Source organism: Mya arenaria, chromosome 8 (assembly GCF_026914265.1).
Source record: "Mya arenaria isolate MELC-2E11 chromosome 8, ASM2691426v1".
Taxonomy (NCBI): domain Eukaryota; kingdom Metazoa; phylum Mollusca; class Bivalvia; order Myida; family Myidae; genus Mya; species Mya arenaria.
The window spans coordinates 22,043,994-22,070,032 of record NC_069129.1 but is presented as its reverse complement, the minus strand read 5'-3'; the positions used below and the strand labels follow the sequence as shown (position 1 = coordinate 22,070,032).

At 33.9% G+C, this 26,039-nt stretch overlaps 2 long non-coding RNA genes across 2 annotated transcripts; both read right to left on the bottom strand.

Moving 5' to 3' along the window:
- Positions 1 to 2,087: 2,087 nt before the first annotated feature.
- On the bottom strand, positions 2,088 to 3,554 carry LOC128242291 (uncharacterized). Its single transcript, XR_008262575.1, has 2 exons — positions 3,434 to 3,554; positions 2,088 to 2,553 (listed from the first exon to the last, which is right to left on the bottom strand). It is a non-coding gene; the product is annotated as an uncharacterized LOC128242291 (long non-coding RNA).
- A 2,656-nt stretch (positions 3,555 to 6,210) lies between these two features.
- Positions 6,211 to 20,132, bottom strand: LOC128242676 (uncharacterized). The gene is made up of 3 exons (XR_008262664.1): positions 19,835 to 20,132; positions 8,623 to 9,022; positions 6,211 to 6,437 (listed from the first exon to the last, which is right to left on the bottom strand). It is a non-coding gene; the product is annotated as an uncharacterized LOC128242676 (long non-coding RNA).
- Between the last annotated feature and the right edge of the window lie 5,907 nt (positions 20,133 to 26,039).

Sequence of the window (26,039 nt, the reverse complement as noted above, 5' to 3'; positions counted from 1 at the left end):
AGAAAAGACTGCAGTTACTATTCTTATTGGAGTATTATAAACAACAAATTCTCATCTATTCTAAAACATTTGTTTTCAAAATTAACACAAATAATACATTAGTCTGTTTTACTATCTGACAGTCATAATCTAATGAGGAATCTGTATGTACATTACCAGGTATAACTAATAGTCTTATGAATGAACATAAATAAATCATCATCAATATAAATTATGATATTTATACTGCTGTGTGTATTTTATTACTATGTAATACACATTTTACTTCTGAATTATTTGTTATTTTCAAATATTATGATGGCCACCGGACTAGTCGCATACCCCCAGGCCTGGAATTAAATCGGGTTCCAGATTGTCTTAAAACCCATTCATAAATAAGTCTGAGAATAACTTACTTTTTTTTATAAAAATATGCTTTTTATGTTCCATTCCTTTCTTTACAGATATGCTTCAAATATGCTGATGTTACCTTCTGAGATCATTACTTTCAATGAAGAACATCACTACAATTGGTTGGGCTGCTAGATTGGTAGCAACGTGATGGACAGCTAGTACCGGACATGCTATTGTTGGTTTGGCATCTATTGCTTACTGGGCCGCTATATTGGATGGACCATACGTGTTGGTTGAACAATTATAAATGGTTGGACTGGAAGTGTTGGTTGGACCACCAGTGTTGTTTGGACTGCTTGTTGGACAGAATGTGTGATAGACAACTAGTGTTATTTGAATCACTGTTGGGTCATATTGGTTTGATTCCCATTGCTAGTACTTGTTGGATCTCTTTTGTTGGTTGAACTGTTGTTTTTTTGACTGTTATTATTGATATTCATACATGTATAATATTTAACTGCTTAGTATTCAATACTTATTATTGTTATCATAAGAAATATTATTATTCAAAAATCATATAAATATATAAAATTAAATATTTTTTTATGTCCTTGTACTTTAGTTATGTTTTACATTTACAATGTGCATCATAATGTTTTATTATATGAACAACTCTTTTTATAGATATTTAAATAAACATTGATTCTGTACAACCATTTTTTGTTTCTTTTGCTACAATTTGTATGATAGTGTCAGACATTTTCTACAGAAATGATAAATTTGTCATAAAAAAAGCACAGCAAAGAAATCAGAGCTCATGGTAACTTCTTTAAATGCTGATTCTCATCAAAATGAATAAGTTGAATTGCATCATTGAATGTATGATTCTTCATTAAATTTGATGAGATCTCCTGCCAATTGACCTTTAGGGACATGCACCTTTAAAACTGCAATCTTACAGATTAACTGATTTTGATATCATTGCCTTCAATTCAGTCAGTCATATAAGATGATTCACAAAATAACAGATCTCAGTTGTTTGAAACACTGTCAAAAGACTCCATTTTCTTAAAGCGTTTCTAACGCTTTAACCATAAATATATCCATTTTCAAACAAAGATACGTACAAATGTTATCTGATCTTCTATCAGCAATCCTTTATCACTGGTTTTCAGACATTTTTTGTCAAAACAGTCAAGATAATTCTGTAAAAATGTTTTCTGATCTTCCATCAGCAATCTTATATCACTCGTTTTCAGACATTTTTTTTTGTCAAAATGGTCAGCCTGAGAATGCAGCTTTAAACTTGAGCACTGTATTTACAATGATGAATAATTTTAGGTATGAAAATTAAAATACATAGGAGCAGATGTATTGAATCATTCAAGTCTTGAAATATTATGTATGATCTTGCTGGACATGAGCCTATTGTTTCTGGATATTTGCATGTGTACCAAGTTTCATTTAAATCTCAAGGCTGTTTGAATTTGGGCCAAGAAAATATCCGGCCTACAGTACTGCGCTAACGACACCTAGGATTATTGACTATAACAATACTAAAGTAACATGATAGGAAAAAGCTCGAACCAAGGGCTGCCGGAAAAAGCACGGTGCTCCTACAAATTAAGTTAACCGGGTGGCTAGTTATTGCCCACAAACGTTAACTCGATTTTATGTCTTTTTAATATTAACCATGGGAGTTTACACAGTCATTGGAATAAAAAGATCATAGACAATCATATTAATAACAACGGTATTTTTTACAATTTAATAATAACATTAAACATGATATAATTCAATAACAATAAATTGTCCTTGGTATGCAATAATCCCTTTAAAGGTTCATTTGCCAAGGGTAAAAAAAACACATCTTGCTTCTTTTTGAAAAATCTCTTGTTCGACTGCTATCGGCTATAAAATGTTGTTTCACATCCTGTGTCATAATTTTAAGTTCTAAATGTCTACTTTTTGTACCAAACATTTAAATTTATGTCACTTGTGTGCATTTCTTTAATCCTTGCAGTCAAGGAAAGTTTTCATTCATATTGACACACTTCATTTATTTTATCTATGTTCTTGAACCGATTCTGTCTCTTGTGTTTTGCACAAAAATATCTTGTAAAACCACTGATACAGCAGGTGCTATCAGATCAATGGTATCAACTGCCTACTCCTGTTGAGCATCAACTTGGCGGAATGAAACATCCAGAATGGACATCTCTGAAATAAAATAAATAGTTTTATCATCATCCAACTTAGCCAGAAAAAAAAAAAAGACTCTTAACTGTTAAAGCTGTACTCTCACAGATATAGAGTTTTGACAACTTTTTTTATTTGTTGTCTTGAAAAGAGGCAATTTCTGCGTAAATATCTGCAAACCAGTGATATAAGCCTGCTGACAAAAAAAATCAGATCACCGATTTTCATATCTCCATTTAAAAATTATTATTTTATGGCTAATTTTAAAAGCGTTACTAAGGTTTAAGAAAAATGCATTAAAAATAATTTTATTTACTTAAAAATGAAAATCTGCGATTCAATGTTTTGTCAGCAGTCATATATCACTGGATTTCTTGCACGTTTGCATAAATTGGCAGTCGAAGACAAAAAAAAAGAACAGTTGTCAAAATGTTTAATCTGTGAGAGTGCAACTTTAAAATCAGTCAGATATTTAAATAGTTACAATTTACTAGTACAATATTAATAAACTGTTATTTTAAGACCTGCATATTTGTTTACATACAGCACAGCAGTCAGTATTTAAATGCCCTTCTTAATCACATTTAAGCTTCATTTACTTGACTGTTTTGAAGTTGCAGATTTTAACAATTTCACACTAATTGCAACATATCATTCATTTAATTTAATAACAACTCAACAAACCACAATTGAATGCATACTTCATAACAACCAATATGTATTTGAAGTCTTTGAGAACTACTATGGAAGTCTTTACCATTATATTTGTTATTTTACCCCACCCACTTAAATGTGTACTGAAGTTGTGTATAAACGTCGAAAACTTCATTGACATTTACAGAAATCGGTAGATATTTATAGAAGAATGTATAACCTGATGTTCCTAACATGTTTTACTCACCTATCGATCTATTTTGCCAATTATGCTCTTCCTTGCACTCGTATCGATAACTAGGAAATTGAATGCGGAAATAAACCGGAAGTCACCTTTGTCGCAAAGCATTATGGGCTTCTGGAATAAGGCGAATTATTGGTATCTTGAAACCAGTGGTTAAAGACTGCTGTCAAAATATATGAAAGCAGATTTTTAAATTTCAGTCAGAAAACTTATCTTTTATCTCTCTAAACCGTTTCTTACGGTTCAAGAAAAATGCATGAAACATAAAATTTTAACTTATAAAGAAAAAATCTGTGACTATTTTTTTGTCAGCAGTCTTGAATGCACTTTCAGGTTCCATGACAAAAATTAAAGAAGTTGTCAAAACGTTCAATGTGTGAGAGTGCAGCTTTAATAATTATCTATAATTATTTTATTGTCTAGGAAAAATACCATTAATGACTACATTTTTTTTTTGCTTAACAAAAATCTTTCCCCCATAGACACACACACAAGTGACACAACCCATTTAATACTAATGTAATACTTTTGTAATCTATACCCTGTGTCCACAATGTTTTATACTGAATGTTAAAGGGTTGGTAAAACAGTATGGATAAGGGACTGTTCAATATGGGGATTAAACCCATGATAGACAATGCACTAGCATTGTCGCCTACTCAGCCCCGGTGGCTGACCCCGGTGGCTGATTCCCACCCAGACATACATTAAAGGGACTTGGACACCAGATGATCCAAAAACAAGATATTCAATATTACCTCAAAACAAGCCTAGCCGAATCAATACCAATTATTATGAGACTGATATTACATCATTTAATGTGTTTAAAAGATTTCATCACTGTCTCTCTCTCTGAGACAAGTAATCTTTAAAAAATAGCACATAATGATTTTCCCGTTTATTAGTATTATCATATCTACTTTAAGCATGTAAAGGTCACATAAACATATATACAGATAAATACATGATTGCTATTTCTAAATTTACTTCGATTTACATGGTAGACAAAGTGAGTTAATTTCGACTTATATGATTACATAAGTAAGATTCAGTGCACTGTACACTGTTGAAACATAACAGTTTGATGATAAATTTTGACAATTTTCACTTTTTCTTGCAATGTAGAATCTTGAGTCTGGTCCCTCTATTATCAGATTCTGTGAAATAATTGCATTCAAACAATTGGAAGAGCTGCATGGTGTACTGAATACAGGAGTTTAATGAATTCCATCCACTAGCTGAATAAAGGATGAACAAACATTTTAAAACCACATATCAGAAGTTTTTGGAGAGCAAATTTAAATGCAAAACAGCGTTGGAAAATAAACAAGATTTTTTTTTTTTACATGTTTTATCAATGATACATGGCGATCATCAACTTATTATAAAAATCAGAATTAAAAAACAACAACATTTAACCATTTATTAAAGCTGCACTCTCACAAATTGAACGTTTGACAATTTTTTTATTTTTTGTTTTGGAGCCATAGTTTTCGAAATTCCATAGAAAACAGTTAAATAAGACTGCTGAAAAATTAGATTGTAGATCTTTATATTTCAGTTCAAAAATTGATGTCTTATGCAATAAAACATTAATTTTCAAACATAAATATGAAAGTCCGCAATTTGATATTTTGGCAGCAATCTTTTATCAATGGTTTACAGATATTTACGCAAAAATGTGCTTTTTCCAAGACAAAAATATAAGAGTTGTAAAAATTGTATATCTGTGAGTGTACAGCTTTAACTGTCCATTTAAAATTGGCCAGTACAAATTTACTTTGATATTAGTATAATACTGTTATATATTTATAAATCAATATAAAAACAATATTCTAAGATCTAAATTGATAATAACTTTAAAAATGAAAAAAACGAATGAAGAAACATAAGTTCAAAATATGCAAATAAGCTGCACACTCACAGATTTACGGTTTTGACAGCTGTTCTATTTTTTTGTCTTAAATGAGCAAATTTCTACATTCTTTTTTGCAAATCAGACTGCTGACAAAAGATCAGATCGCAGATTTGTAGATTTCTGTTCGAAAATTAATGTAATGGCATTCAACATCACTTCTTGAACTTAAATAAGAAAGTATGCAGTCTTATGACACTATTGTTCATGCATTTCCGCATAAATTGGCTCTTTCCAAGCCAAAAAATAAAGAAGTTCACTTCAATCTGTGAGAGTGCAGCTTTAAGTCAATCTTAATCTTAGGGTCATACATCATTGACTAAATTCACTCTATTGGTCAGTAATCCGATTAGCTGTACATATTATTCTCTGATTCAATTAGTCTGACCAATATTAACAGCCTAGTTTCAGTCTAGCAAATAAATTCAACACAAGTTGTTTAATTCTTCTGAGACTGACAAAGAATTAAAAACCCACATTCATGAAAAATATTTTCGATATATGAAAAAAAAACACACAAAAAATAGATTCAAGAATAAAAGAAATATGCATCCTTTAATATATATTGCATATAAACAATTAATTATCTATTATAAAGTTAACCTGAGTAACAATGTTTTATCTATAATTGTTGCCATTTATATTTAATAGTTATATAATTATCATGTCTATCAAACAAACCAAAAAAATGTCATTTAATATTTGAGATAAGCACAGGCTGACACAAGAACTAAATATTTAAGTCACAGTTGACAAGGCAAACAGTTCCTACCATGATATATATATATATTTATACACATGTATGTCAATAATTCTCGAAAATTGTTCCACCGCCCCCCCCCCCCCCCTCCCTCCCCAATCGTGAATCTGCAACGCGTTCAGTAAAGATGAAAGATGTTTGCGGCGAACGTTTGCTGTTTGGTTTCCGCTTAACGAATATGCGCTGCGTTGCAACAGAGATACAAAACGCTCGCCTGACTGAACGCACTGCTGATATCCTGGCCTCAGAACACTCTTTACATATCCCTCTTCCTCCTCTATTTAAAATGATCGTCTTTTTGCCATTACTCTGTCCTCTCCATTGAAGTTAGCCTGCAATTTTAGAAAGGAAAATTTTAATTTCACACAAAAATGGCGCTTGTTTATACCAGCACATTTGGCATATGACAAGAGCACCACCTGCGGGTTCTGAACGCTCGTCTGATTATATCCTTTTATTGTAAATTTATTTCATATTGTACATTTGAAAGTGAATATTCCAATGTTTAAAAGTGATAGCTCTGATAGTTTGCTTGTAAGCCGCCTTCTAAGCACATTATTTTATTAAACTTAAAATAATTAGACTATAGTCCACAAATACTAAAATATCCCCCATCCTCCCCATTCCCTTCTAAATGAGTTTGATATATTGAAGGCATAATCCTTTCATTTTCTATGAAGAAGCTTAGTGTCCATTTCTCAAAATCAACCAAAATTCACGTTTTTTACCCTTAAAACAGGTGAGACTCAATATCTTTAGGGTATAATGTGAAGAAGGGTATAAGATGTACAAGTTCCCCAAGTTTCAAAGTGACAACTTTGATAGTTTTCATGTAACTGACCTGAACGCAAAACTTAACCCCAAGGCAAGGATAACAATCAAGTGATGACAATTGCTGCTTGTCATTTTTTTCAATTATGTATGAATTTAATTCAAACAGAGTTTATTAAAGGGACTAGACACCAGATGATACAATTGCAAAAAAAATAGATAACTGTCAAAAACTTACATACAATTGATATACTAGTACTAGTGTATAACTTTTAATCTTACTTTAATAGCTATATAACATTGCTTAAGACACATAATTTCACAGCTTTTGCACATATTGTCGATATGAAACTTTCTGGGGTGTGTTTACCACATATAATATCCCAGTAAGTTTAAAAAAGCATCAGTATATTTATCTGTATTCATAAATGGATATAATATAAACTTGGAAAACTTAATTCACTATTTTTACACAATGAAACCCAAATGAGATAGTCAAATGATTGCTCTGTTTATTTTAATCATGTAAAATTATTTATTATATACCCATCATTTATCCACACATAATACATATCGCAAAAAAAAGTAGTCTGTATTCCACTCTAGTGCACTACAGCCGTTTTCAACTCTTGTGACGTCACGTCATAACAACTTTACAAGTGTCATTGCGTGATGTTAAAATGATGTCATAAAACAAAATAATGTGTCCTTAAAGGGACTGTGTCACAGATTTGCACAAAAAAGTTTTTTCTGTAACGAATCTCAGGACAATTATCTAATAGAATGTGTTACGCTTTGATGTCATAATTGTAAAAAAAGTACCAAAATGTAAAAAAAAAAAGATTGTGTCGGAGAACGGGTCAAACCCGCGTCGCAAAAATTGAAGTCCAACTTCACGTGATAACACCTTCTAGCCAATCACGCATGATTGAATGAATTCTACCTTGAACACATACCCAGTAATCTTTTTTAATGGAAAAATACTAAGTAACTGCTAATAACTTAAATAAATTGTAAACTATGTGGTACTTCAATTAGTACGTTTCAATGCATTGTACACATCGATGCCAAGTTTATGTCATTTTTCGACAATTTGTTTTTTTCGCTATTTCATCGTCTGTGAGACAGACCCTTTAAAATGACATTTATTATGAAAACATGTGGCTTTTAAGTGATGTAACAAGTAAATTAGTAATGTATATATATAATAAAAGGGTTATTAGTATGGCGTTTTGATCCGGGAGGCTTGTGCCTTGTGAAATCCGAATCTGTAAAAATCCACTCAAGTTAAATACAACCTCCCGGATCAAAACACAGTACTAATAACCCTTTTGTATTATCAGCCTTCTAAATGATCACATCGACAGTTCTAGGCTTATTTTGAAGAAATACTGTACTTGCCAACCTGGTGTCTAGTCCCTTTAAGTTTATGGCTACAATGCACACAAATAAAGTAGGTTATGTTGCATGTCAGAACATAATCTTCAATAAAAAAAGCCTATTCAAAATATATTGTTGAATACTTCAATAATGTTTTTTGAGACATTAACAAAATAAAAAGACAATAAAAAAAGTCATATGCTCATTGACTTAAAGAATCCATGATAGCAAATTGATTGTTTAGTTTTATTCAATTACATAATTTAATCAATGACGTTCTAATGAGTAGGTCATATTTATGGAATAAGACAAATAACTATATCTTATACATGTGTATGTCAAAACTTTGCATTCATATATACATACCATTCAACTTTGTCTTTGGTGTTTGTTGCATTTGCAAGTCTAGAAGAAGATGATGATGCTGGTGTTCTTAAAGAGTGTGTTGCTGGTGTTCTTGTAGTTCGAGTAGTTTTATTCGGGTAGCTGTTGTTGCTGATGTTTGTGTTTAGGATGAATTTGTTCTTGAAGCCGATGTTTTTGTAGTTGTCCCTGCAGGAAGTGTTGATGTTGTGGGGTTGAAGTTGTTGTTCTTGAAGATGGGGTTGGTGTTCATGTTCTAGTAATCAGAATTGTTCATAAATCTGGAGTTGCTTTTGTTTGTTTTTGTCAGAAGTATTGTAGTTCTTATACGCAGGGTTGTTCTTGTAAATTAAGTTGTTGTGTCAGAGGTTGTTTCAGGATCCCACTCAAATATGTCGAAGGCCTTAAAAATAAGAGAATGTGAAGCTGTGACAAGTTTTTTTAAATGACAAAAAAGTTTCACATTTTAATTATATTTTTTCTTATTAAATTTAAGTTAACATTTTATGCTAAAGTTTAGAATGTTACAGGATATATATATATATATATATATAGATTCTAGGACATTTGCCCCCCCGGACATTTGCCCCCCCGGATGTTTGCCCCCCTTTTGGACCATCGCGGACATTTGCCCCCCCGCCGTTTTCGAGGGGGCGGACATTTGCCCCCCCGCCGTTTTCGAGGGGGCGGACATTTGCCCCCCCCCCCGGTTTTATAAGTTTATACCAAGATATTAAAAATATATTAATTTATAAAATAAATGAACATTTTTTTCTTTAACTATTTGTTCAATTTACGTGCAAACTGCCAACCGATTTACACCAGTTTGTATGTTTGTCACTAATTACATATAAATACAGATTACACCGTTCAGGTCACACATGTGACGATGTAGGCTTAGGTAAGACAACAATGTAAATCCTTTTATAATATTTTTATTTCAAATCAGAAGTCATATAGCACATTTATAGCACTCATATATACAAGTATATACAGCAAAAAATACGTTTCTGTTCTCTGAATGGTATGATAAGTAATTCACTAATCAAGATCAAAATAGCACATTCATTTTAGCACATTCATCATATCATATTACAGGTACATTACAGATGTTCAGTCCTAACGCAGTCGGATGTGACCCCCAATGGCCTGCAGAAACTCTTCGACCGTCTTCTGTCCATTGGATAACTGCTGGCACAGGGTCTTCAACGTCTTCTGGTATCGTACTGTTCCCTTCCTCGCTGGCTTCTTTGATGGCTGGCCTCTCTGGACACGGAGGATCTCTGCTTCCACCATTGCAGCGTCCTTCTCGAAGCAGGAGATGACAGTCCAAAGCGAGGGATTGACGTGGCCGACGATTGCTTTAATTGTTTCTCATTAATTAACACTTCTTTGATATCATGCACACATAGGTAATTAGCGCGATCGGGATTGCTTTAATTGTAGTGTTGGATCGCACTTTAATACAAACACATGTTTGGTGTTGATAGTTTGTAAGATTATTAAAGTTATCGCAAATGCCTGCCCCATCGAAAATGGAGGGGGGGCAAATGTCCGCCCCCTCGAACATTGAGGGGGGGCAAATGTCCGCCCCCTCGAAAACGGCGGGGGGGCAAATGTCCGCCATGGTCCAAAAGGGGGGCAAACATCCGGGGGGGCAAATGTCCGGGGGGGCAAATGTCCGTTTACCATATATATATATCCCTCCTTAGTTGAACCACCACTTGAAAGATTAAAACTTAAATTGTCACTATCAAGATGTGTTTTATTACCCCCAATTAACCCTCTAATTCACTCCATTTGTTAGGTTTAGAAGTGTTACTATGGAGACCTTCAAAGCCAATATTTTTAAACTAGTATTTTGCTTCAAACACTTTCAACAGAACCTACCATAAATCAAGAGTTGAAGTGGGCCCTGGGCCCCTGACAGCCAAGAAAGAACTTAACATTTGCAGGGCTTGTGGGCTTGTGATTATTTTGATCACTGATATGATAACATGGACATCATAAGGCCTATACAAATCTTTGTTTACACCCATCTGAATTTATTTTTTTCTTCCTATTTTTTTTTTGGCGTTTTGATCAAAATGCGTTTTTTCAGAGACCTAAAATAATACCCTGATACAGGTCAGTTTGCTAAAGAATTATGGTCGTCCAAAAAAAAAGTAATGCCTACCTATCTACCCTTTTTTGGGGGATGTTAGTAGAAACTAAGAATATTTGTTTCGCCTAATCAAGGATTTAATTTGAAGACAGTTTTGCTGCATACTGTATATATTTTTACTTTATTACATTGCATTGTGTGGGAGTAGGATTTGATATATTGGTGCAAGGTATTTTGATTATAACAATTCCAGGAAGTTTATCAAAATGCGAATCTTTATGCAAGATGTGTCATGTTTGGTGTCATTATTTTGCTTTTATAATTCACTTTTATATTCAATAATATATTGATAAATTTGTATCAATATAAAAGTTTAATTTTTATTACAAGCAAATGAGGAAAATCAAAATAGTTCCTCAGTTGGTAAGATCCATCTACATTTCATGTCCGTATTTATCTTAGCTCCGCCCCTTTCACTGGACTTGACATTGCCCCTTTCACTGTTTTTGACATCTGATTGGCTGAGTTAAAATTGCCTTTTAATGTTCTTTATGAATGACAGTTTTATACAGGGAAAGCCTGGTTAATGTGACAATCATTATTCTGAAAATGGTGCTATAAATATGATTATGAATAGGCTTATAATTTATTTAAGATAATAAACATAATCTGCAGTTATGCACTTTAATTGATCAAAATACATATATTCCTTAATTATGCTTAAAATATAAATCCTTATAATATTGGAAGAGATACATGACTGTCAATTTAGAATTGAACTTCAATTTCATAGCATTTCACAGAATTGATTAAAATAATTGCTTATGGTCATGTTGATTTATAGGCTAATAGCAAAGAGGGAAAAAAATAAGAAATATATATAATCATATGGAAAGGAAAAATTGAGGTGAATTTTATGTGAATATCTTAAATGTATAATCCTCCATTTTGCTAAAGTGGCTAATTGTTATTTAATTCAGATGTTTTTTGTTTTTTTTGGTACATTTTATTTTGGCATTTTGATATTATTTCAAGGATATTCTGGATATGCAGTTTTAATGTCTTTTGTTTGATTAAAAAATTAGTTTCTATTTGTGTAAGAAAAGCCAGACAAAACTATAATTATTGTTATTATATGCAATTGTTTAAACCTGGGAGTAAGATAACATATTATTGGTCCCAGTTTAAAAATAATTTTGCTTTAAGTGTTTATTCATTATTTTTACCAGCTTTCTTTGTACAGTGCACTTAAAGCTGCACTCTCACAGATTGAACGTTTTGACAACTTTTTATTGTTTGCCTTGGAACCAGCCAATTTTTGCAAAAATCCATGGAACCAGTTATATAAATAAAACTACTAACAAAAAATCCAAAAATGATATAATATGCATTTTCCTTAAAAAACATCAATTTTTCAAACAGAAAAATGTGAAAATCTACGATCTGATTTTGTCAGCAATCATAAATTTATTTGCAGATATCTAGGCAGAAATTTGCTCTTTCCAAGACAAACAAAAAAAAAGTTGTCAAAATGGTATATATATCTGTGAGAGTGCAGCTTTAATGTCATCTAACACCTAGATTTTAGAGTAATTAACAAGTCTTACTTTTTGTTTTTAATTTTAAGTTTAATTAGGTTATTATAAGGGCCCTTTCCATATCTTGATTAAGATTTTTTTTTTTGGAAAAGTTTAATTATGTTCTCTCCTACTATTTTCTAATTGTGGACTTTTTGTTAATAGAGAATTTTATCTTCATTATCTCAACAACAACAGGATCAGAGTGGCATAAATGCAGCCACAGAGACAATTATAAACAAAAGACTTCTAAAATAGACCTGCCACATATGAAAAATTCATATAACTATACATGAAATAGACTTAAATCATACTGGATTTGCAATTGCAATTGTGTTATTTGTTATCGCTGATTTAAAAGGAACACTATTCTTAGAATAAAGGAGTGGAAATCCTGAACAGAAGTCTCTGACTGTTGAAAAAACTACATCAGCCAACCTCAAATACTCTAAGGCTGACCAACAGTAATCTTTCAGTAGGAACTGAAAACAAGGAGGCACACTAGGGGCGCTACAGTGCTATTCCCCAGTCATTCAAAGTACCCCCTGTGAACGCGTTAGCAGACTTGCGCCCAATTCTTAGCAAAATATTGTGCATGAGTGTAGACATTAGACATATATATTTAAGATATATATAATCCAAATGTGAACTTATTTGACAGCTTCAAGGAATGGAGAGAACTCAGCGGATTATTTTGTTTCGCCAAGGCTGCTGTAGGAAAATGAAACCCATTTCATCATAAATTCTGTTTATTGACCAGTCACTTTAACAATAGTAAAATCTTTCAACTAAAAAAAATAATATTAAGCTCTGCAATTTCAGAGTACCATCCACTCATGATATATTATCATTTATCATGGTGTAATTAATTAAGTCATTTTGACATCCTACTGTTAGTTTTAAAATAATATACTAAAGTAATAATTACCGGTACATGTACATTACCATGACAGTCACGCCAATGGGAAGACTTATTTAGGGACTGACATTATAATTCACCAGTCGATTGTAACCACAGCCCCCCCAGGTCCGGGGAATAGCCGGGACTTTGATTTTCGGTCCAGCCGACCCCGGGTAAAATCCCCGCCCTGCGGGGACGAACTGATGGTTAAACCCCGGCCAAATGCCCCCGCACCCCAGAGACTCTATATAAGGCCCAATCTTGGCTTAATTTGGCCCTATGACAAAACCACCACGGTCACCCGGCCCTGTGGGACCACCTGGAAAGTAAAAACATGGCCCTTTTCTCCGGCTATCCCCGGTATACCCCCGGACCTGGGTGGGGGGGGGGGGGGCGGGAGCGTGGATACAATTGACTGGTGCATCCATGGGGAGACTTATTTAGGGATATAACATTGGCATACAATTATATAGTAATTAGTTATCCTGACATGTACTTTACACAGAATTGCTACATGGTGACAGTAATACTCTGGGACGGACATTACATTTACATACACTATACTAATAGTATTTCAGACATGAACATTGCAAAGACACACACCAGACACCCTTAGGGTGACTTAATTAGGGACAGACATAACACTGATATAGAATACAGTAATTAATTATCCTGATGTGTACTTTACATAGAATCCCTACATGGGGACAGTTAATCAGGGACGGACATTACATTAACACCACTATAGAAATAGTAATTCTGAAATGAACATTGCAAAGACACACACTATGGGGAAAGTTAATCAGGGCCTGTCACACTAAATTGACATACACTAGTCTATAAAGAAATAGTTATTCTGAAATTTATGAACATTGCAAAGACATACCCCATGGGGACAGTTAATAAGGGACGGACATTACATTGACATACACTATACTAATAGTATTTCAGACATGAACATTGCAAAGACACACACCAGACACCCTTAAGGTGACTTAATTAGGGACAGACATAACACTGATATACAATACAGTAATTAATTATCCTGATGTGTACTTTACATAGAATCCCTACATGGGGACAGTTAATCAGGGACGGACATTACATTAACACCACTATAGAAATAGTAATTCTGAAATGAACATTGCAAAGACAGGGTTAGACACTAACATTTTTCACAAGGTAGTCCCTCGGACTACTGGATCCCAAATCTGGGTAGTCCAGCAAAAACTCTGGTTAGTCCATAAAAATGCAAGCCTGCAACGGATTCCTTCAGTGTTTTGTGAGACTTAGCCTTCTTAGAACATTGTCAGTATAACCCTTTGATTGGTCATGATTTTTATCTGTCTCAATCTTAAAATTTCCACATTCTTCAAAACAATTTTTGGCCTTTAAATTTAATTTTAAAACCAAAAAAATGCAAAAACTATGCTAAAATACCTCAGATTAAAAATCTAAAAACCATGCTAAAATACCCCATAATCTGTCACTTTCAGGAAAATGTTGCAATAAATCACTTGCCACTAAAACACCTCGACTGAGATCGTTGCTAAGTTATGGCACAAATGACAGACATCCTACTGATAAGCAATATTTGATTATTGGCATCCAACTATTCAGTATTCTTTGTTAATCTAAACAACATAGCATATAATACTTAAAAAAACATGATGAAATAAATTCCGAAAGTGTTATTAATTATTTTTTGTATGGGAGTAATTAGATAACAATTAACATGACGCTGCCTGTCACTCAAACTAGCGTCCAGATTAGGCAGGGCTTATCAGTTGCCGTTGCTATCCGCCATGACCTCCGACAATCCTCACATATCAACAGTAGTGTAATTACGCTGTTTTATATATTTAACACAAATTATGTCTCATAATTGAGAGATAGTAAAGACAGTTTAAGAAATCCGAAATACTGACATTTTCCCTTTATGCTGCTAAAATTATAATTGATAACAAGGGACTGTTTAGTAAGACTAATTCAATTCTCAAAATGTCTTAATGTAAACGTACATAATATACGTATATTTCCGTTTTAATAGCCTTAAAATAAGAAATATCATTATGAGAATTAGTGTACAATATTGATGATATCTTGCGATTAAGTTTGATTTTGAAATTTGTCTCCTTATTGTGCGAAAAGTTTTAAAACTGAGGCATATACATTTGCATTTAAGTTTGTTTGACATATTAGTGAAAAAGACACCTCAATTTATGAGAGTTACATTTTTTATTAAATTTAATTGAATATCTGATATATAGCTTAAGGTCACAAAAAGTATATACGTATAGATAAAACAAAATCATATTTTAAAATGACGCAAATCAAAGTAAAAACCTTTGCATGTATAATGACTATGGTCGTTTCAAAATTTCTATGCTGATTGTTAGAACAGTTTTGCAATTCATTTAAAACGGAAAATTATTCATTGAGAGAAACAATAAGGTAGTTATATAAATAATGATAATAATGCATTACACTTGTATAAAACAGGTGATTCTGAATCGAAAAAGGAAGAAAAACAGCGAAATCCATTGAGTTTTGACAATGGATCTATACAAACATCTTTTTTTGTTGATTTTCGGATAGGAAATTAATACATGTTTTGTTTCCCTTTATTTGAGTTTTAAAATAGAGACTGTTATAGTACTGTAACAAAATTCCGATGTTATTTAGAAAAAAAATATTTTAAAGTCTAGACATTATTCTACCTGAGTTATACATTGCATACAATTAATAATAATGAACTTATTTAATGTTATACTTGGTTTTATTGCTATGTTTTACCATGTTCCATGCATTTTTTATCTGATTGTCATTTATAACTTTTGTATTATTATCGTCTGCTTCTGGGTATTTGTCGGAGGTCCTTAATTAAGAGGTCATGTGACACTGTAGGTGTAGCCTTATCGCTATCGGCGTGGTGTCAATTGTTATTGGCCCTAGCTTCAATGTATAAAATGTTACATTTTGGCGCGAAAATTAAAGCACACAACTCTGTCATCGTCTGCACTTACACTGCATTATACCTGTTTTGGCAGTATGATTAACTTATCAGCTGTTCTTCTAAAAGCCAGTTTAAAAGATTTCATAAGCCAGACATAATGTTCCTTCTGTTTGCTTTAAATAAACACCGACATTTGGCAATACCCTAAACCATAATAATCATGTTGTATTTTCAGAAAATTTAAAAATAGTAACAACCGTCAAGTGTTTATCTGCATCGTATCTTTCATTGTTTTTGACTGAAAATGCAAGGGATTTAGAAAATCTGCCACTTGGACCCAAATCTACCTTGCTGACATTTAAGCAGAGGTGCACATGTCTGACGATTAAAACACATCATAGAGTGTGAAAAGGGTTTTTCCCTTTCTAAATAAAGACATTCTACTGACTGGTTTAAACATTAATCGAAAGGCTATACGAAATGCGCTCGAAATTCGGTTAACAGTCCATGTTGTCCGGAACGAGCAGTTCATCAGGCCATCTTCGGCAAGCTTTACAATGAGTGTTTACCGGTGATAATCGGCTTCTTGACATCACGTTTTACACAAGTTTAAGCGTAATAAAGATTTTATGCTCAATTAACTGATGTGATATTTACTTTCTTCTAGTAGTCCGACGGACTATTGACTTAAAATGTCTTGTAGTCCGACCATAAATCTGGTAGTCTCGGACTACCGGACTACTGTTAGTGTCGAACCCTGAAAGACACACACTATGGGGAAAGTTAATCAGGGCCTGTCACACTAAATTGACATACACTATATAGAAATAGTTATTCTGAAATTTATGAACATTGCAAAGACATACCCCATGGGGACAGTTGATAAGGGACGGACATTACATTGACATACACTATAAAAATCGTTATTCTGATATGAAAATTGTAAAGACACACACCATGGGGACAGGGATTTCAGGGATAGACATTTCATTGACATACATTATAGGAATAGTTATTCTGCCATTATCATTGTAACAACAAATGCCATGGGGACAGTTATTCAGGGACGGACATTACATTGATGTATACACTTTTATAAGTACTAGTTATTTTGACATATTAACATTTTAAGACAAGCGCCATGAGGACTGAGTTATTCAGGGACAGATGTTACATTGACTAGACTTAATTGACATACACTATAGTTATAGTTATTCTTACATGAACATTGCAAAGACACACACCATGAGGAGACTTATTTATGGACAGACATCACACTTGACAATAACCATATACTAATAATTATCCTGACATTTACTTTACATAGAATTGAACCATTGGGACAGTTATTCAGAGACAAACATACATTGACTAAATGACATTATACTATATAGTAATAGTAATTCTGACATGTACATTGTAATGACACACCCTATGGTGACAGTTATTCAGGGACGGACATAACATTGACACACACTCCAGAAATTGGTATTCTCAAATGTACCTACAAAGAATCTCACCATGGGGACAGTTATTCAGGGACAAGCATTACAATTACATACAATATAGCATAAATAGTTATTCTAAAATGTACTTTATAACAAAAAATGACACTATAGTGACATTTATTCAGGGACGGACATTACATTTGACTTTCAATATATAGGAATAATCATAATAGTCATTCTAAAATGTATGGTACATTACAAAGACACGTGCCATGGGGTCAGTTATTCAAGGACGAACATTACACTGACATATACTATAGTAAGAGTTATAAGGACATTTAGTACAATGAAGAGATACATCCCATGGGAACAGTTATTCACGAACAGACATTACATTCATGTATACAACTTACAAATTAATAATTCTGAGGACAGGTACATTGAAAGTAATCACATCTTTGAAACAGTTATTTAGACCAATATAACAGTGACATATACTATAGTTATAGTTATAATGACATTTACATGGAAAAACACACACCATGGATAGATTTTTTCTGAGGGAAGAATTTACATCTAACAAGCACAACTATGCTACCAGAAAGTCCAAACAGTAACAAAAATATGTCAAAACATGCACATACTGAGTCAGTCATCCAATTAGACTTTTGAAGGTACAAGCCCGACTTCTAACACTAATGCTTGGCATTTATTTTTTTATCAAGCCCTGCTAAATAAAATTTGGGCTGGTGTCAATTTTGACCACTGCAGTCAGCTAAATATGCCATTAATATATAATAATCATGCGCCAACCTGCAGATCATATATAGGCAAAACTGTTGTCTGTGTCATAAGAAGCTTACTAAATCTGAAATCTGGGGGCAGATCATGACAGTTTATATTGCATTAGGATGTTGAATGCGCAATTACAGGCAAAAGACTTTCATGAAAAGAATAAATACTTTTACTAATAATGTTGTTTTTTCTCACCGTTTTTTTAGGAGAGTGGGGAGGCCATGAATACCAGAGGCCTTACCTAGGGTCCTTGGGGTACAAGTCTAAAATAATAGACGTGTTATACGGGTTTCTTCCAATCCCTAATGTCTAAACGGTTTGTGTAAAAACCAGAGGTGTTTGAAAAATATTGAAATTGTATTAAGTGCAGTATTTTATGGTTGAAATTGATCATAAAGGTTTATATTCATAATTTACCATACATGTAAAAGAAATTATTTTGCACAAAACAAGCATTAAATGCATTAAAACACATTTACCTTTCCAATAAAATGAAAGTTGACTGACACAGACAACAATTATGCCAAACGGAACAACTCGACACAATCGTAATAAGTAGGCCACATCCGACAAGCTTCGAGATAGACCGTCAAACTCATAATTATTCGTTGGATACTTATTTTTTGTGTACGGAACTAATATAAAATAACATAATCTGGTAATATTACTTGTTTTTATGATATTTAATGGACGCAATATGCTTTAACCCGGAACAACTACCCACTTTTGGTACAAAACAATTTGTACATTAAGGATTTGCCATATCAAAAATCATAAAAAAATCTGTCAACGTACAATTATTTGGACTACTTGGGGTACGGGATCATTTGGCAGGGATTTTATCGGCAGTTTGTCCCCGCAGGACAAGGATTTTACCTGGGCTTGGCTTGACAGAAAGCCAAAGTCCCCGCTTTTCTCCGGACCTGGGAAGGCTGTGATTACCGGAGGCCTTACCTAGGGTCCTTGGGGTACGGGATCATTTGGCAGGGATTTTACCGGCAATTCGTCCCTGTAGGACAAGGATTTTACCCGGGCTTGGCTGGACAGAAAGTCAAAGTCCCCTCTATTCTCCGGAACTGGGGAGGCCGTGATTACCCGAGACTGGGTGTATACCGGGGCTAGCTGCGGAAAATGGGCCTTTGCCTGGGCTTAGCTGGACCGAAAGTCAAAGTCCCTGCCATTCCCTGGACTGGGTGGGGGGGGGGGGGGGCAGTTACAACTGACTGATGCATAACCAAGAGTTGTCCTACTTCTTAGCCACAGGTGCAAGTCACATAATCAATAATCGCCTTATATATGGGATAAGTGTATTAAGATATTCTTATTAAAACTGTTTGTGTCAAGTAGATCTACCTGTGTTCTTAGCTGATACATAAAGTAACATATTCAACAAGCCACACAAAAATGCAATAGAATAAAATATATATGACTTACCATGGAAGTTAGGGATATATCCATTTTGCAAAACTTAGTGTCATTCAGTCATTCTGATTCATCGTTCTGCAAAGCTCGATGATTTTGTTTATCTTCTATGAAAAACAAAATAATTCGTCTGACACATTCGTAATTTTCCAGCATGATACATGTACTCTGGTATTGATTATTGTAATTGTATGTTTGTGTTAAACCGGTTTAAAGTCAGATTCAAGTACCAATAATTAAACAATTTTAAGCAATATCATCTTTTTAACGCTACAACTCTTTAATGTCACGTATAATTTTCATTCCTGCAGTATTTTTAAAGACGGTTAAAAAAGGAAGATTTTTTTTAAAAGGTTACATTACACTATTTCATAAGTTTCGAAATTAGTTAAATTACCTTTAATAATATCATTTACATAACTAACATGGTTGTTATATTAAACATATAAGATACATATGTAGTAACATTTGTTTTTGCTTTAAATGAAGTGCAATAATCGCGTTTAAATCATAAATAGTCAAAACAGGTTTTGCTGGGTTTTTCTACCGTAAAAAACATTCATAAAATTTCTATTGTTCTTTTAATAAAAAGCAAGTATTTCAAAATCCTTAAACAAGTGATAATTAACATCATAACAATAATATACTAGCTTAGAAGTGGGTTTTTTACGGATTTTGCATTATCGGTAAAATCTTGGAGTTTTATCCCGCAGGAGAAAAACCCCGTACTGAAAAGCGGGTTTTTTTTGTTTCGCGTTATTTCACTTCCGGTGTCGAAGCATAATGCTCCTTTTGATATAAGATGTTGTTTTGAGCTAAAATAACTTGAATCGTGTATTATTGAAACCCCGCGGGATTTTTCCCCAGCTTTTGAAAAACGGGAGAAAAATCCCGCGGGATAGTGAAAAACCCCGTGTTTTTCTGCGAAAACCCCGCTGGGGCCCGAAGTTGGCGGGTCAATTAGACAAACTTCCAAAAACATTTCGCAAACAAAAAACACCAAAATCATACCTTAATGAAGCCTTCTAACTAAAGTATAGGCCAGTATTCGATTACACCGTATTTAAAGGGTACTTGAGTTTGCGAAATCTAGGATTTGCAAACACAAATTGGAGGTCGTTTTTAGATGATTTAATTTTAATCATTTTGCTGATTTGTTCAGTGTTATGATTCGTTAAAATGTGAAAACCACAAGATACGTCAATATCCTTTTAATTATTACATTTAGAAATAATTAACCACATTGTATTTCAAATACCTTGGATTGATGCTCACGTCCTGTGATTCGAATGTACCAATAACTAACAACTCTGCTTGCAAGTCATGATTCATTTTCTGTTGTAAAAGATACAATAGTTCAGGTACAAAAGTTCAGATAATGTTTAATCTGATTCATCCCCATTTTGTGTCAGCAATGAAGTAAGTATTTGTATGGAAGGCAAAACAGGTTTTGTAAGTGGATCCAAAATGTAAAAAGGTTTATAAACACATTGTCTTTACACAATGGGCTTGGTCGGTTTCCAATATATACTGATACATGCGCACTATTAGATATGTTCGTAAATATCTAACGAATAATACTGAAAATTGTATTCCGAGCACCTTTGTTTGCGAAGATATGATAAATAGAATGAAATCCTGCTGTTATAAACTAGGCTCCAAAGGAGGTTCAAGATGTTTAACAACAAAGTTTATATTTGGGCCTGAGTCTCCATTAAAGCTCTAGTTTAACAACAACGACCCAATAACCTGAGGGATAAAGCGATTTAAACAGTAGCACAACGAAACACGATGGCGGACATGGGTGTATGTAAGCTTTACGTTGTTTGCCTATGGATATGAAATGCGTTTCTATGGTATGACATTTGAAAAAAAACGATCACAGAACTGGCACGAGGAGATATTTGCCTGTCGCCCCTGTACTGCCGCTGATATATGAATAAAGTGTGCGATAGCTGCAATCAGAGCATTTCCATCGACAACGTCCTCGGATGTATATAGTTGGTTTACATATTTAAAACTCCTTACATTTAACTGCATTTAAGGTAGATCGGTTAGTTATTTAAATTTAGCAATTAAGCCTGAAGGCAAGTAATACACATCACTGGTAATCAGAGTGAACTTAGTAATACATATTACACCATATTTACACCTCAACTTCCGTTCCTTAAATGAAATGCCTTTCGGCAATTTCGTTTATCAATCGATGAACGCAACATCTTTGGATATGTTCGTATCGCAATTCATCGCATAACAATATACAAGAAACATATTGATCTGTTATTGTTTGTATAGTGTCAGAAAGACCCGTAAAATATAAATCAACATTTTAGAAAGTGTTTTTTTTTTTAAATTTAAAATGCATTTTTGCCATAAATATTTGAATTTTACGTTTAAAAGTGATTTCAAGTGGTTGTTCTTTTCCCGCGTTATTGTGACGTCATTTGAAAAAAATGCTCCGGTTACAGTCGGGTCGTTCTATTTACAGAATGGGTAAGAATGGGTTACTGAAAGGTTTTCTTAAATGAAATGAAGTATTTTTTAACAATTATTAAATGAACTATTGATGTAAATTTAAGTAATGAACTGCGGGGTTGTTGTCATTATCGGGGATATGAACGCAATTCGGCAAGTCAAAGTAAGTGGAGTTCACACACTTTGACCAGTCTAATTGCGTTCATACCCCGATAATGACATCAGACCCGCAATACATTCCTTAATTAAAACACTAAATCTAATCGGTAATATTATTTCTAATTCCCCAAAGCCTATAAGACAGTAATATGCTTTACTTGTGATCAGATTGCACTTAGTAATACATATCACGAGTTAAAATACTAAAAATGATTGAAAATATTATCTTTACTTGCTTTAACTCTTTTAACTAATGCAACGGCATTCATCTGACAAGAGATTGTTTACGATTGAAAACGACCGAGGTGTTCCGATTGGTGATAGCTGCGGTTATACCGAGCTGTAACTTTAGTTTAATCCTAGTTCGGTTATATCGAATGTTTGTTATCTCGAAGTATTTTTAGATGTCCTTACGACTTCGACATAACACGTGTTGACTGTATATAACGTATAGGGGTTTATCTTATCAATTTATGTTCCTTTTAAATAATCTGTCCTTTTTATTATAACCCGTATTCAGATTTACGGTTATTACTACAACATTTCTTTGACTAAAGTCGTGTACCCACTCTTTCATAATACGCTCTTCTTTAATGTATTGTTGGGTGCCGACGAAACATATATATTGGTCCGGACTTGTTGACTCCTTTGTTTTTGTTTCAAAAAGAAAAAGAGCATATGACATATCATATGGAATCAATACGCTTTCAGGCTTATAGGGGGTCAATTTATGCTACAAAAAACTCTTGTTCTTTTGTTACTTTGCCTATATGTATACCTATATATGTGGTTTTCAGTAGTGGTTTGTTTATAACCCTATATCTTACATCATGTATCACCTTGATTAAGCCGGCTGTGACGACACATTATGCATTTTATAAAGCTGCCTCCCAATATCAACAGAGGCTACAACTTTTAAGTATTTTAAAAATGCAGATGTTAATATATGCATTAGAAATACAGTATTTACATTTACATGTCCGTACATGTTATGTTTTAGGTTTAACTATGATAAAATCAATATACAGGTATACCAAAATGTTTAAACTAGTTTACGGATTTAACCGTGTACGGTTCAGAGCGTTCATTATTCATAAACTGATATAACACTCTATGGTGTAAAGGTTACTTCACTCGCTTAGCATGCCAGAGGTCCCGGGTTCGATCATGAGAGCGGAAAAAGTAGTATTTATAAAATGTGTTCTTTCCTCAATATTTATCGGCAATATGCGACTTTCAGTGATCTGATAAATACAACGACCTGAAAAACTCAACAACAACTCCGTTTCTTATACGACATTTTATTGTACATCATTATACATTTCTTTTACTTTAAAAACAAGTACGAGTTGCCAAACTATCATATACAAATATGTTATGGTATGAATTGGCGTCTGCACCAGCTTTATGTAAGGTTTTACAACAAATCCCAGAAACACTCAAGCCCGCCCCAAAGTGTCTCTCAGTCATTTTCTTTGGTCTGTTTCTTTTTGTTTCTCTGTATCCAAATGAGGAACGTCGTTACTGTCAAAGGCCTTATCGAACAAAAATCTCCGCTTAAGGATGGCGTACTTTACGGCTTCCTGTACTTCATAGTTCTCTGTGTCTTTTGGTCGATTAACTGTCTTTTTATGGATTTATAGATGGCATCTCGCTTGATAGCGTCAAACCACGTCAGCTTGGCCTCAACAATGTTAATCAGGGCCTTTCTGTAAGTACCTGGTATGTCCTTCAAAACATCTTTCTTGGTTTCGCTTTTACTAAGGTCGGTATCTTCCTGCATACGTTCACGCACCTTCTTCTCACACTGAGATTGACACTCTTGAAATGCCTCATCGAAAACCTCTTGCCAGGGATCAATACCCGAAAGACTCTCTGAAGTTACAGACATGTTGTCGTCGCTGTTATCAGACTCGTTTCCATCAACAGACCCAAACATATCCTCTTGGTCAGTTACGTCAGTCATAACGTCTACATCCGAATCTTCGTTTGAATTCGCAGATCTTTTATGTCGCAACATATTATCGCGTCTTCCGAAACAATATCACACTGATGCATCGCAACGAAATCCTTTAGCCCTAATGAGGAGGAGTGAGTGAAACATTCAGCTTTATACATGCCCGAAGTTTCTGAAGTTTGTTCCGGCGTTTCCTGTCTAAATGGTGCCACCTTTCTAGGTTTCTTGTTGCCCTTATTACCGATAACATCCGTACTGGACACTTTGCTCTTTCGTTTTCTGCTGGCTTCGTTCATGCTTTGTAATTCCAAGTCAATCCAAATCCTTTTAGGTTTCGACTGACGCTCAAACATGCTTTTGGCGATAGCTGTCGTCTGTTCAGCCGGGAGAACAATCCTTATATACATTTTGGAGAGAGGGTCATGTCTTTTTCGAGACGCAATGCTTTTCAATTTCCACTTCGTCTTATTTTTTGGTGTATCCAATAGATCCATTCTTTCCACTAATGTACGACTTGACTACTTATCACCCAAACACTCACTGAGGTTGAAAACGTCATGACACCTGATTTTATAGTAGCATCATTAACCGCGCGGGTTTGTACCAAGGCTTTTCTTCAAATGCAACAAAAATGTTTTCCGATCCTAAAACGTTTGCTCACAGCATATACATGTTAAGGAATAGTACGCGCAGGTATGCCATACTCGTAAATTGTGCAACAGATTCCTCCAGGAAAAGAAACAGTACATTTGATGCACGAACATAGACGAGTCTCGTTCTCGTTTCGTTCCATTATAAATGCAGATCTGTCAACGGTATGTTGGCGGTCGGTGACTTTAATTCAACACAAGTATATTTGTTGAAGGAATGCACACAATGCAACCCTCACGTCTCTTAAATGCTTGGAAAACACTACTAAATTATTATTAGATAGATTGTTATTTTACGCCTCCTCAGCACTCCTTCCCGCCTACTGAGTCCTCTTCAATCCATCCTCTCTCCCGATAAATTTGAGGTACATATATTGATGGGGTGGAAGAAGACTCTGAAAAAGAACAAGAACCTATAAGTCAAAGGACAAAAGCCAAAACTGCAAAGGGATTTTCTTATTATTATTATTTGATAATACCAGAAACAGTCAGTTTAAAATTTAAATTTTCTTATACATTTTGTTTCGTTTTATTAACTGTAAAAAGTTCTTTCTTAAAACTTAAAAACAATATAACATTAATACACGAAAAATATTAATTTATCAAAAATAAACCTATAATAAGCTCAAATCAAGTTAGTTGTCTTACGCGGTCAATTTTCTCTGCTCGAAAAGGGATATCACTCAGTAGGGAAATGCTAATTGTCAATTCGCATCAAACGCCAATGTTGACTGCTACTATAGTCAATTACCTTTCGCGATCGCTAATTTAGGTTTAAAAACTAAAACTGTTAAATGATCAAAGGATACAAAAGGTTTGCAGCAATTTAAATCAATTCGATATTACTTGCGTGAAAACGAAAATAAGAAATATCGGTAATGCAGCGCACGATCTTGTAATAAATGACAGTAAAAGCGAGTGACCTACAAGTGCCTTAAACTTCGGATACACTTATTCTTGTGCGCCAAAAGGATTA